The sequence below is a fragment of the Canis lupus genome, chromosome 22 (assembly GCF_003254725.2).
Source record: "Canis lupus dingo isolate Sandy chromosome 22, ASM325472v2, whole genome shotgun sequence".
NCBI classification, from domain to species: Eukaryota; Metazoa; Chordata; class Mammalia; order Carnivora; family Canidae; genus Canis; species Canis lupus.
In genome coordinates, this window is record NC_064264.1 from 58204887 (window position 1) to 58218611 (window position 13725).

Genomic DNA, 13725 nt, shown 5'->3' on the forward strand with positions numbered 1-13725 from the left:
CTGCATTTCACTCTCGATTGCTGTCCCTGAGACTGTTTTCCCCTTTGCCAGTGATTTGTTAATTTTATGACTATTTTGATATACTCCATATTATATCTCATTAATTTCTTCTATTTGTATTTTTACTTCCCTTCATTAGAATTACTTGGTAGTCTATATGTACGTCCTAGATCATATTAGCTGAATGATTTTCACTGTGAGATCGTACAGTTAGCACTAGGTTTTGGTTGCTCACATGCCACAAGGTTTGCTATGCGGTATTTTCACTATCATGAAGTTCAGGGTATTGTATTTCCTATGATCCAACTCAGATTTTTTATTTGACTCCTGAGTTCTTTGGTAATGTGTTCTGTAACTTCCAAACTTGCCTGAGTTTTCGGGTTATCTTTCAGTTACTGGGTGCTAGCTTAAATGCATTATGTTCGGGGAGCACAACCTGTGTGGCTTCAGTACCGTGTAATGTGTTAAACTTGGCTTACTAGCCCGGCACCTGATCCATTATTATCAGTGTCTCAGCTGTCTTCTTGGTTAAGGGATACAGTGTTCTGCATATGACGACTGAGCCTGTTTCCTTCCTCATGTGGTCCAGAACTTCTAGATCATTCTGTGTTTGTCTGCTTGTTCCATCATAGTTACTGAGCCCAGTGTGTTAGAAGTCAGCCCCTGTGATTATCTATTTCTTCTGTCAATTATTGCTTTATAGGTTTTGGCATGCTTGCATTATTAGGCACATGCAAATCCTAGGTGGGTTTTTTTGGGAGGGGTGGGTATATTTAACCCCTTATCACTGTGTGTAACCTCTATGTCTATTAATGCTTTTTGTTGTAAAATTTACCTTATCCCATAGTAATATTGCTACATCATGTTTCTTTGGTAAAATTTCACAAAGAGTCATTTCCTAACTTTAAAAAAAAAAACTCTTAATTTATTTGAGAGAGAGAGAGAGAGAGGAAGGCAGCGAGCACAAGCAGGGGGAGGGGCAGAGGGTGAGGGAAAAACAGATTCCTACAGGGAGCAGGGAGCTCGATCCCAGGACCCTGAGATTATGACCCAAGCCAAAGGCAGACGCTTAACCCACTGAGCCACCCAGGTACCCCATTTTCTGACTTTTAACATTAATTCTTTCAGAATGCTTATATCTGTTAGATTTATTTTTTTCATTCAGGCTGAAACCTTCCTGGTTTAACCAGGCACTTCATCCCTTTATAGTTAGTGGCATGGCTGATGTGTTTTGATTTACTATTTAATTTTATGTTTTCTACTTGTCCCAGATTTGTGTACTTCTTCTTTCTCCCTTTCTAAAATTGACCACTTTTTTATTCCATCTTTTCTTCCATTTGTCTGGAATTATGTACTCTCTCTATTCTTCTAGTGATACTCTAGAAATTGCACCAGACATGGCTCATTTACTTAAGTCAAAGTTAACCAAAATATTCACCTTCTGAGATTACATACAGACTCGAAAACAGTGAGTTTGTTGCCCTCCATCTTAATGAGAATTGTTAATTTTTGACTAAACAACTTTTCTTCATGTCTTTAACCCCATAAGAAACCATAATTATTGTTTTATATATTCATTATTCATCTAGTTTAACCCACACGTTTACCACTTTCTACTCTTTCTTACTTCCTCAATTTCTGATGTACCATCTGGAATACCTTTCCTTCTGCTTAAAGTGTATCTGCTGGAATTTCCCTTAATTAGAGCTTCTTGGAGTCGAAATCTTTTAGCATTTGTTTTTCTAAAAATATATTTATTTTGTCTTTATTATTTTAAGATATTTTGTTGGATCAGAATCACAAGCTGGCAGTTTTTTTTCCCCAAAAACATTGAAGATATTTCATCATCTCCCTCCCATCATTACTGTTAATATCACAGAAAATTCTGTCATTCCTCTGGGTGTATGATTTGAACCTGAAGTCCACAGTTATGTGATTTCTTTTATGCCGCTCTTTTTGTGAGGGCACTGTTATTGCATGGCCCCGGCATGATGAGAGGCAAACGATTTCAAACCCTGACCCTGGAGACCCTTCCTCTCATCTCAAGTCCCTGTGTCTACATGAAGACCAGGATCAGCTACTGTCTGGAGCCCTTGTCTCTGCTAACAACCACAGGGCACAGGCCCACCTACTCAACACTCAAGCTTTTCAATATAGCTCCTATTCTGGAATAATCTTCAGGGTTTCCTTTTTTCTTGGGAGGTTGGCTTTCTATTTAATTTCTGTTCTCCTTGCATTTTTACTTAGCATATCTAGGTATTTGTAATAGGAGTGTTCTACTTCAATTTTGCCAAGCATGCTGCTGGAACCAGAAGTCCCAGTACTGGCTATGTCTGTCTAGCTTGTATTTAAATTTTTCCAGAGCATGGCAAAATATGAGAGGCTTCCCAATTAATTCAGTGACACTTCTGTAAGCCTGATATATTTTTAAAAAATTGTACTCACAAATCAGGACGAATTATTGGCCAATTTTCCTTATGAATAGAGATATTTTTAAAAATTAGCAAATTGAATCCAGTAGCATATTCCATCATAATACATCACCATCAAGTAAAATTTATTCCAAGAATACAAGAATTGTTTAACCTTATAACCTTATATCAATACTATTCGACACATTGCAAAGAATGATAACTTGAAAAATTACTAAGATAATATTAATTTTAAAAATCAGGATATTAAGTCTTTGGAGAATAATTCCATTTTTATCCAAAAATATATGTATCTCTTTGCAGCCCCACAGAGGCCAGGATGAGCACACAGAGATGCTTACAGTGCCTCCTCCCAGGGGCAAGATCACAGGTGACTTGTTTCCTCCATAATACTTTCCTGAGCTTTCCAAATTCTCTGCCACAAGGTAAGTGTTACCTGTTAGAAATTACATTGAAGTTTCAGTCTCTCTTGTCAACCATGCAGATTGAAGCCCTCACTCTGGCTGCAGGGACCCCCCAGAATTGTTAGGTCTCTTCTAATACTTTTCCAAAACAGGACCTCTAAAAAGAGTACTGCCACACCCAGACATCATACTCCTTCTCTGAGCCACCTTATTGCTCAAATTACTTGCTCACAGCATCTACCAAATCAAATGCTTTCATTTAAACCCCAGCTTCGTTGTGAGGGTGCCCAGCTGGCTCAGTTGGAAGAACATCAAATCTTGATCTCTACCTCTCGAGTTCAAGCCCCATGGTGGGGAGGGGGAGGGAGTGTAGAGAGTACTTAAATAAATAAAATTTTCAAATAAATAAATAAATGTTAGCCTCATCCTGCTCCCTGCAGTGGGACTTTCCAGTCAGACACAACACAGAGTCTTTATTTTTTTTCCCCAATCTCTGTAGCCTTGAAGTCCCCTCACACAACTTGGTATTGAATTCAGTAATAATTTGTCATTTTTCCTGGTAACTGTTTGCACATTAATCCAAAGCCAGCATATGCATATCAAAAAAGCACAAACTTTTTCATGGTTTTCATAGATTTTATGTTTTTCATTTATTTTATATCTCAGCCACCAGCACATTCCATAATTCAATACACAAAATCGATGAAACAGGTGGTAAACCTGGCTCATTAGATATTAGTGAAGAAACAGCACTCTTGAGGAAAAAAAAATATGAAAAAAGCCCAGCACATTTTTTGGCTCTCCACTATAGCAAGACAAATAAAATTTAAAAGAGAAGTAGCCCACAAAACTATGTGTGCCTTCAGTGAAAGGAAACTGATGCTAACTTAACCAAAATATGAAATATTCAGTCTACTTCCCTTCCTCCCCCCTTTCTTTCTTCTCTGCTAATAAAGGTCTGATCATTACTGTTTTGCAAATTGACTAACCAAGGCAGAAAAGCTGAGTGCCTGACTTGCAACTTGCAGGGATGACATCCGCAAACATGGCAGGTGCTCTAGGCTCATGCTGGAACGATAAGCCCAGCGGACACTGGGTTACCTAGACTGTAAATGAGAACAAGAATCTATGTGATTACTGAGAGGAATAAATCATTATTTGCAATGGAAGCCCATCCCCTGAAAGTTTACCAAAGTCTGAATATTACTGAATTAGCTATATGCTTCCTGAACAAAAGAGAAGCATGCAGACATAGGATGTTACAGGAGGAAAATGTGTGATTAACTTATTTCACAGAAAGTCTTCATTAGGACCTGTCCATAGTGTCTAGTCCTCATTTGGCACCTGATAATGTCACAATCGCCCCCTACACTACTGTGATTGGGGTTGGGAAACATGACATGACATGTGGGTCTGTTCTTCCTGTCACTTGGTAGATACTCACCCTGGGACAATATTTCAACTCTCTGCCTTGTAATGTATCCGTATTTGGAATGGGGACATAACATCTGCATTAATGACTTCACAGGCTTGGTTGTGAAGATGGCATATATGAAAAGGCTTTTTTAAATGACCAGATTTAGGGGCACCAGGGTGGCTCAGTCGGGTAAGTGTCTGCCTTTGGCTCGGGTCATGTCCTCGGGATCCTGGGATGGAGCCCCACGTTGGGCTCCCTGCTCAGCAGGGATCCTGTTTCTCCCTCCCCCTCTGCCGCTCCCCCTGCTTGTGCTCTCTATCTCTGAAATAAATAAAATCTTCAAAAAGTAATAAAATAAATGACCAGATTTAGTAGGCTAGAAATAGTGCTGAGATTATAGCAATTGGGAGGAAACGTGGTTTACAGAAGTCTGATGAAGAGCTGCTGTATCTCCTACAGAGAATGAGGCAGGTGACAGGCGGGGCGCTTGCAAAGGTAGGGACAACAACAGACTCCAGCTCACAGCTACAACCAGGATTGTGTGTGAAGACAACCCTTCCAAGAAGAGCTACAAACACTGAACAAAGCACCAAAAAAGAGGCAGGTAAAGACATTCACAAGCACCCAAAGCAACCAAGACCTGAGGATGTCAGGCTCCAAAAGGAAGCTCAGTTCCACACTCTGCTTCACCCTGGAGGCTCTGCAATCTGTGGCTCTGCTGACGCCAAATCGACCAGCAGGAAACTGCGGCTCCGAGGGTTCAGTGTCTGCCGGTCATCTGCCACCCACACACATGACTACCAGGATTCCTGAGGGCACCCCCTGCGTGTCTGAGAAGCCCCAGGGCAGAAAATGAGAAGCACCTGACATCATGGGGACTGGCATCTCTGCAAAATTCATATCTACCCATAACCTCAGAATTTGACCTTATTTGGAAACAGTGTCTCTGGAGATGGAATTAGGTAGATTCAGATGGGGTCACACTGGAGAGGGTGGGCCCTGGACCCGAGTGTCCTTATAAGAAGGAACAAGGACACAGACACCCAGGGGGAGACCACATGATGGGGGCAGATGCTGTGGGGAGGCTCCAGAGCCCAGACCCCCAAAGGCTGCCCCTACCCCGGAGGACAGGAGGAGGAGGCAGAGGCTTCCATTCCCCCCCCATGCTCAGTGTGTACTCACTCGTTACAGGTGCCTCACAGACTTGGTGTGGACCCCAACTGGGGGCTAGGGGCTGCAGATTCCCCAAGCTGCCTGAAGATGGAGCAGAGCAGGTGGCTGCAGGTGAGAATTCACAGCAGCAGCACCGCCCCCCCCACCCCCTCCCCACAGCCCACTCACTTCCTGCTGCCCAAGACCAGGGGCCTCTTTCCCCACTGCTAGTGCTCTGGGCCCTGCCCACCCCACCTTTCCCCTCTCTCTAGGATCCCGAGTCGGTCAGGTGAGGTTATACTGCTTCCCCAAACATTTTACAGCTCATTATACTCTCCCTGCCCTTAAACCATTCCTCTGACTTTACACGGGGAAGATGCAGACTCCCCAACAAGCAAAACGCTCCCCCAGGCTCAGCCAGCTGGTGAGAACAGAACAATCCTGAACCCTCCTGTCTTCATCCACTCCCACTTCCTGAGGCCACACGGCCTCTGCCCCACCCCCACCCCCAACGCATATCTCTGTCTCTTAGGTGGTAAAAACATCATTTCTTTAGCAAGCTGTGTTCCAGGGACTGGAGCTATAATTGAACTCCTACCTCTCCCCTGATCAGAGGAGGAATTAGATCTATTATGCCTGCCACATGTCTTTTATGATGCGAAATTATATTTGATTGCTCATGATTCATTTGTAGCAGCAGAACTGACCCTCTTTTGTACATTTGACTTGTCACCGGAGTTGTACAATATTATTGATTGAGACATTGACCCTAGTATCTATTAGGGCTTCCTTTACCTTAATGGTTTGTTTAGATTTATAAATCGATTATTTTGATAGTTTTAGTTGTACTAATAAACTTTCTCACATCGAGTGAAAATTGACTTGCCCTGATCTCATCATTAAGCCCGTGGCCAGTAGACTGCATTGAGCATAGCCTGCAACTCCCAATCACATGTCGTTATGGAGAAGCTGGGCGCTTGATTCCTGATTTATAACAATTTCATAGCATGCTATTTGCACAGTTTATACTGTTCCTGGCAGTTAAACAGAAAGCCATAGTTTACAGAGGAAAGACTTAGAGTTTCTGGCCTTTTCAATTTTGGAAAGGGTGGGTAGTTGCTGGTGCTCTTTAAATTCAGACCATGCTCCTCTCGGAAGGTCTGCAGCTTTTCCTTAGGCTTAAACCCATCAAAGTCAGTTATTGGAGTAAGTTCCCTGTATTGCCAATCCTCATTCCTTCTCTTCCTCTATCTTTCTCCAACTGCATTTACTGGCCATTTACACTGGTTGTATTCATTGGCCTTGATCCTCTGCCTCTCAGAGTGAGTGAAGCGCAGGAGATGAGTTTTCTCAGCAAAATCAAACACATATTGTCATGCTTTGATATGTATTGACATTGTTTCTTGTAAAAAATGTCTGTGGACCACCTTTTCATTTTTTTAAAAGATTTTATTTATTTATTCATGAGAGACACAGAGAGAGGCAGAGACACAGGCAGAGGGAGAAGCAGGCTCCCCATGGGGAGCCTGATGTGGGACTCAATCCTGGAACTCCAGGATCATATCCTGAGCTGAAGGTGACACTCAACCACTGAGCCACCCAGGCGTCCTGTGGACCACCTCAATCTATTCTCCTATTCATTTGTTGGTATTCTTTGAGTCTGTCTTTAACCTAATGATATTTAAATGTTGTCTTTCAGTCACATAAGCCATTCTTGAATCACTCTCTTCAAACCAACAAAATACTTTATAAAGATTATTGAGTATTTGCCAGGCCCAGTGCTTGAGGGATCAAAGAGTTAAAAACATAACCCTCTGTTTTTGAAGAATTCACAGTCTGGTAAGAAGGCAAGCATATGAGGAAATAATTCAAATTCATTACATATCACTTATAAGTAGGTTCCGCTACAAATAACCTTGGCTTACTCAAGTAGAAATTCTCTATCTTTCCAGAGCTATTGTGGTGGGTTTGTCACCAAAGATCTTAGAGACTCAACCTACCTCTAGCTCACCATTTCATAATCTCTAGGATACACCCCTTTTTCTCATGTTCCAAAAGAGTTGCTAGAGCACCAGAAGTCATAAGTACATTTCAGGACGCAGGAAGGATGAAGGACTATGAAGAAATAACAAAGGGTATACACAAGTTATCTATTAAGTACGGTTTCTAGATGCTGTCGGTCAATACATCTGTTTGTATTTCACCAGCCAGAACTCAGTCATATGACCACACTTGCAAAATATAATCTTACTAAACAACAGCCACTGGCCCAGATATAATTAATGATTCTACTTCTATTAAAGACACACAGACACAGAGAGAGAGACAATGAGGGACAAACATTTGGTTGAACTATATGTAACTGCTAATTTTTGATGATTCTTGATCTATAAAAAAGTCAGTTACACATAGTTCACACACACACACACACACACACACACGAGTGGTCTCTGCTGTACCATGTGGCACAGGATTGTGCATGTGAAGAAGAGTAGTGAGGACACAGTAACTGCTGGAGGATCTGGGGGAGGCTCCCAAGAGGATGTGGTATTTGAGTTCATTCCACAGGGTGGGTTCTAGTCATTAGAAGGGGGAGAGGAGTGTGTAGTCCAGCCATGGCCCAGATTTCCTGAACCATTAATGAGATGCTTGAGCCCTGATGTGGATTTGGACTGCTTGCTATTTAGGGCACGTGGTAAAAAGTGGGTTGGAAGATTGATGGGACTAGATTGGAAGTCTGTAGATGCCATGCCATGGGATTGGGACTTAGTCTTGTCATCAGTAAGGGTGCAATGGAGTTGGATTTATTTTTTAGAAAGAATAACACTTAGGTGATGATGAATGGAATCCACACCTTTCCTTTTTTTTTTTTTTTTTTTTTTAACGCCCAGAAAGGATCTTTTTAGATACTTTAAGTGGCAAGTATCTAAATACATGTGCAGGTTGCAGCTGCTGGTTTTATCCTGGACCTATTTTGTAGGCCATTTCCCCAGAAGATGAACGACACAGAGAGGAATGACCACCCTTCTTCTTCTTGCATTCAGGTGTGAGACCCAGCCTGGCAACAGGGGTCACCTGCCTGTGGAAGAGCTAGGCAAGCAGGGTGCTGCTTCCAGGTGAAGCGTCAGCCTGGGAAGTCCTTAGGTCGGAGAGGAATGGCTACAAAGCCAAGCTCCCTGCACTTTGAAGGGGCAGCTTGGCCTGAGAGAAGGCTGACAATTTCTGCATATGAGAGCCTCCACTGATTCAGCTTCTCTCTGGGGTCTCAGGGCACCCGGCCCCCCTTCAGCTACTTGCTGGCACAATACCACCCTAGCCTGCTGCTTCCCGCTGCTGGGCTCACATGTTTGAATGACCAGCACCAAGCATCCTCCCCCCCAGGAAGGGAAGCCCCATGAGAGCAGGATGGGTGGCCTTGCTTTGAGCTTTCGTGGTTGCCATGACAATGCATCCTGGTGACCCCCTAATGGGTCTGCTGGAACTCTTGCCTCTGACTGGGTCAGTCCTCTGCCCCCGCTAAATTTGCAGCAGCCTGAGGACCTGGGTCTGAGCAGACACACCACCATGTCTGGGCTGCTAATGTCTTCCCATATTCCTGACGGTTCTGTTCCTCCCCGTTACCACCAGCCAAAGCTCCATCATTCAAACCAGACATTCTACTCCCTGAGCTCAGCCTCCTTCGACCCCATCAGTCCCCTTGCCTGCATCATCTCTCTCCCTCCCCACTTCCCCACTTAGAGGCTCTGTGGACCCTCAGTGGCTTTGTCCCAAGCAGCCGGGGTCCTTGCTCCTCCCCCGGCCATCAGTCTGCCTGGGAACTGGGAGGGGGTGTGACTCAAAGTCTGCACCATCTCTGCACCTGTGCCCACACAGAGCGTCCCGCAGCACCTCACACAGCCAGGTGTGTCAGGACCACTGGGAACCCGTGGCCACGACACTCACCAGACCCATGGCACCTGACCTGCCCACCCAGTTTCTTTAGTCAGCAGCACTATTGTGCCTGCACGACACCACTATCCCCCGCCATCCATGCTCTGCAGCTGCCTCCAGCCTGCCTGCTTCGCCACTCAGCTTCCCAGCCTGCAGGTGTCTGTGCACTGCAAGGGTGACTTGCTTCAGACTCCTTGGGAGCTAACATCTGTGGCCTGGCTGCCATTTTCCTATGCCATCTTGGGCCGGATGTTTCCATCCTGGGACCTCATGCCTCTCTTATTTCTCTACCTGCATCAAACAAGCATGTAGTTATTATTTTCTCAACTTTCTTGAGACTGAGCTTCATACTGTTTCAGATCTGAGACTTGCACACGCTGTTTCCCCGTGGTCTCCGTCAGCTCCCTGCCACTATGCCCAGTGAGCCCCTTCTCATGCTCAAATAGCCACTTGGAAGTCCCTTCCCAGGGATGGCTTTCTCTGGCTTCTCTGCCTTGCTTAGGGGCCTCAGGATGATGCTCCCATCATGTCATCCAGTCCTAGCTGCATTTAGTATGGTTATGATTGCATGGTTGAGCTCTAACCTCTCCACTGCCTTCTAAGAGTTCAAGCTCTGGGTCCCTGTGTGCTCCCTGCCTAGGGTCCAGGGGGTAGCAGTTCCCAGGTGGAAGTGAGCCACAGAACACTGTTGGGGGCCAGGATGACCCCAAAGACAATTTCCAAAATTGCATGATGACCCTCAATTCCTTGACAACCGGTCCTCCATGCCCACTGAGCCCATCTGGCACAGGGTTAGGGTTCCTCCTTGCATGAGAATTGGGAAGTAGGGAAGGGAACAGAAGTGGACAGAGTTCTTGGGTATGCAGAACGCTCCTGCTGAGTCTTTACCACCTTCCTCTGAAGCCGATGACTACCCAAGGGCCATGATCCCTGTGGATTGTGCTGGCACTGAATGCTCACTCCTGAGGGGTGATGGCCACAACCCAACCCAGTGTCACACAAGCAATGAGAAGCAGTTCTCTATAAAGAGGTTGAGAAGTTAAGGTGTTCATGGGTTTAAACTGAAAGACGAGCACAGATTAGAACTTGAGTGACTCACAGAACTTGTGTACATCTACTGCCCAAGACCGCAGGAGGTCTACCCAGGAGGACATAGTGATGATGTCATAACACATGCCCCAAGGCTCCCAGACCATTGCCACCAGGCACCCCCACTGTGCAAGGTGTAAATGATATCATTACTAAGGTAGAAGTTCTTAGCCAATCACAGCTTGATTTGTTAGGAAAAGAGAGAAAATGAGCTAAAGTTGTGATTTTGCACGTACAATGTGCCAACAACTGGTTTTCCCAAGAGATCCTTACCTTGATTGACTGTTCTCAGCATTAGGGTTGAAGAACCTAGGACCATAAACAAGGCTGTTGAGATGTGCTTTTCTCAACAAATGAAGGAGAGGCCTGGGAAGTCAGGCTCAGGCTGAATGGTTGTTTCTCTGGGGTGGTAGACCAGAAGACACAGAAGACATGGGTCTTCAGCTCTGAGAATCCAGTGTCCACTATGGGGGGTGGGTGGTACACTGTCACAGAGAGCAAGGGGAGGAGGATGTTCCTGATGCAGCAAGCAAGAGCTGTGGAAGAGGACCTGAACGGGAGCAAGTTTGCAGAGATGTGGCAGAGAGGCAACCCCAGGAAGGTTCTGAGTCACAAGCAGGGATGACACAGGGAGAAGAACACCCTAGGGTGTACACAGGGGCACGGGAGCACAGTGGAAGAAGCCGGATCAGCTGCCTTACACACAAGCTTTTGTAGCTTATATAAGAGAGAGGAAACATTCCAGGTGGATCACTTAAGCTCCTTTCATCCAAGAATGAAGGAAGGAGGGAAAGAGAGCTCCCAGTGACAGGTCCTCTCCCTCAATCTCTCTCTTTTTAATTTGTATTTTTTTAAGATTTTATTTATTTATTCATGAGAATACACAGAGAGGAGAGAGAGAGAGAGAGAGGCAGAGACACAGGCAGAGGGAGAAGCAGGCTCCATGCAGGGAGCCTGATGTGGGACTCGATCCCGGGTCTCCAGGATCACACCCTGGGCTGAAGGCAGCGCTAAACCGCTGCGCCACCCGGGCTGCCCTGATTTGTATTTTTAAACTGAATTTAGATTGTGGCTAGATCGATATCAAACAACTGAACTGGACTTTGGTGCCACCCATCTGCTCACTGGAGCTCTCCTTGCCATCAAATGGGCAAAGCAATCTTGCAGCAATCTGCCTCGGTCGGAGGGGTGGCCAAGGACGGATCACTCACGCTGCAGTCCAATCTCACACGCAGGCACAGAGTCTCGATGGCGTTTGTAGTGGCAATTAAGTCTGGCACAAACCATATTTAGCATTTCATCATATTGAACAGCTAAATGCCACTTATCTCACCGTGGCTGCTTGAGAACATAAGCGCAGAAAGATTAGGCCTTTAGCATAAATGGGGAAAAAGCACTGGACCAGTAAAAGCTGTTATTTAAATGCCCACGGTCTCACTGGTCAGAGATTAACTCCAGTCTGTCACCTGCTCTGCCCAAAACCTGTGAGTGCTTTTAAAGGGAAGGCCGTCTCCTCCTTATTAATATTTAATAGCATTGGAAAATAGGGGGTTGTTGTGCTCTCCTCGAAGGAATTATATATTTAAAGTGTCGTAAATATCCATGGTTTTAAGCTGTTCTCTGCTGCGTGAAAAAATGCACTGGCCATCATTTGTTCCTGTCCTTGTAAGTCATGTGTTTCTTCTCCTAGCGACACCAGTGCTCATCCTTGCTCCTTTCCAAATCTGTGGTTTCTGAGCCGTTGGAAGGCTGCTGCCTTTCCTTGCTGGGCGTGCCTCTCCATCGTTGCGTCTCCCCTCTCCTCCGCTGGAGGAAAGGCTGTTTTTCTGTCAGGAACACCCTGAAGCCGCTGCCACCCTGTCCTCGAACATGTGCCTCACCCACTGCCCAATCGAAATGGGAGAGAAGGGAGCCAACGGGGACCCAACTGTGTCCCCCTGGAAATTCCATGTGTTGAAGCCCTAACCTCCCATGTGACTATATTTGGAGATAGGGCCTGCCTCCTGGAGGAGGCAATCAAGCGTAAATGAGGTCGTACATATGAGGTTCTAATCCAGTAGGACTGGATTCTGTAAGAAGAGAGACAGCGAGCAAAGGCCGTGTGAGGACTGGCAAGGGGCTGGCCGTCCGTCTGTCTGCCAGGAGGAGGGCTCTCGCTAGACGTGCCCCTGAGGTGCCTGATCTCTACTCCAGCCTACAGGACTCTGAGGACATCGATTGCTCTCCTTCAAGATGACCTGTCCATGGTGTTTTGTTATGGCAGCTTGAGCTGACTAATACAATGTCAACTTGCACTTACCTTCAGGCCAGTGTGTGACCATTCTGCTCTTCTCTCTTTAAATCACCGCTATGACAGGAATCCATCAAAATCCTAGAGGAGATGGGCTCTCTGCATGGAGCCTGCTTCTCCCTCTGCCTCTGTCTCTGTCTCTCTCTCATGAATAAATACAATCTTAAAAAAAAAAAAAAAAAAACCCTAGAGGAGAGCACAGGCAGCAACTTTTTTTTACCTCAGCCGCAGCAACTTCTTGCAAGACACGTCTCTAAAGGCAAAGGAAACAAAAGCAAAAGTGACCTATTGGGACTTCATCAAGATAAAGAGCTTCTGCACAGCAAAGGAAACAGTCAACAAAACTAAAAGGCAGCCTGCAGAATGGGAGAAGATATTTGCAAATGACATGTCAGATAAAGGGCTAGTATCCAAGATCTATAAAGAACTTATCAAACTCAACACTCCCTCCCCCCACCAAAAAAAAAAAAACCAATCCAGTCAAGAAATGGGCAGAAGACAAGAACTGACATTTCTCCAAAGAAAACCTACACGTGGCCAACAAGCACATGAGAAAATGCTCCGCATCACTGGCCATCAGGGAAATACAAATCAAAACCCCAATGAGATCCCACCTCACACCAGTGAGAATGGGGAAAATTAACAAGGCAGGAAACAACAAATGTTGGAGAGGATGTAGAGAAAGGGGAACCCTCTTGCACTGTTGGTGGGAATGTGAACTGGTACAGCCAGTCTGGAGAACGGTGTGGAGGTTCCTCAAAGAGTTAAAAATAGACCTGCCCTATGACCCAGCAATTGCACTGCTGGGGATTTACCCCAAAGATACAGATGCAGTGAAACGCCGGGACACCTGCACCCCGATGTTTATAGCAGCAATGTCTACAGTAGCCAAACTGTGGAAGGAGATATGATGTCCTTTGACAGATGAATGGATAAAGAAGATGTGACATATATATATGTGTGTCATATATAAATATATGTATGCGTCACATACATACACATATATATATA

At 45.1% G+C, this 13725-nt stretch overlaps 1 long non-coding RNA gene across 1 annotated transcript; it reads right to left on the reverse strand.

Annotated features, from left to right (window-relative positions):
* Positions 1 to 3508: 3508 nt before the first annotated feature.
* On the reverse strand, positions 3509 to 13572 carry LOC112656081 (uncharacterized). The gene is made up of 3 exons (XR_003134088.3): positions 12724 to 13572; positions 7406 to 7520; positions 3509 to 3942 (listed from the first exon to the last, which is right to left on the reverse strand). It is a non-coding gene; the product is annotated as an uncharacterized LOC112656081 (long non-coding RNA).
* Positions 13573 to 13725: the final 153 nt, after the last annotated feature.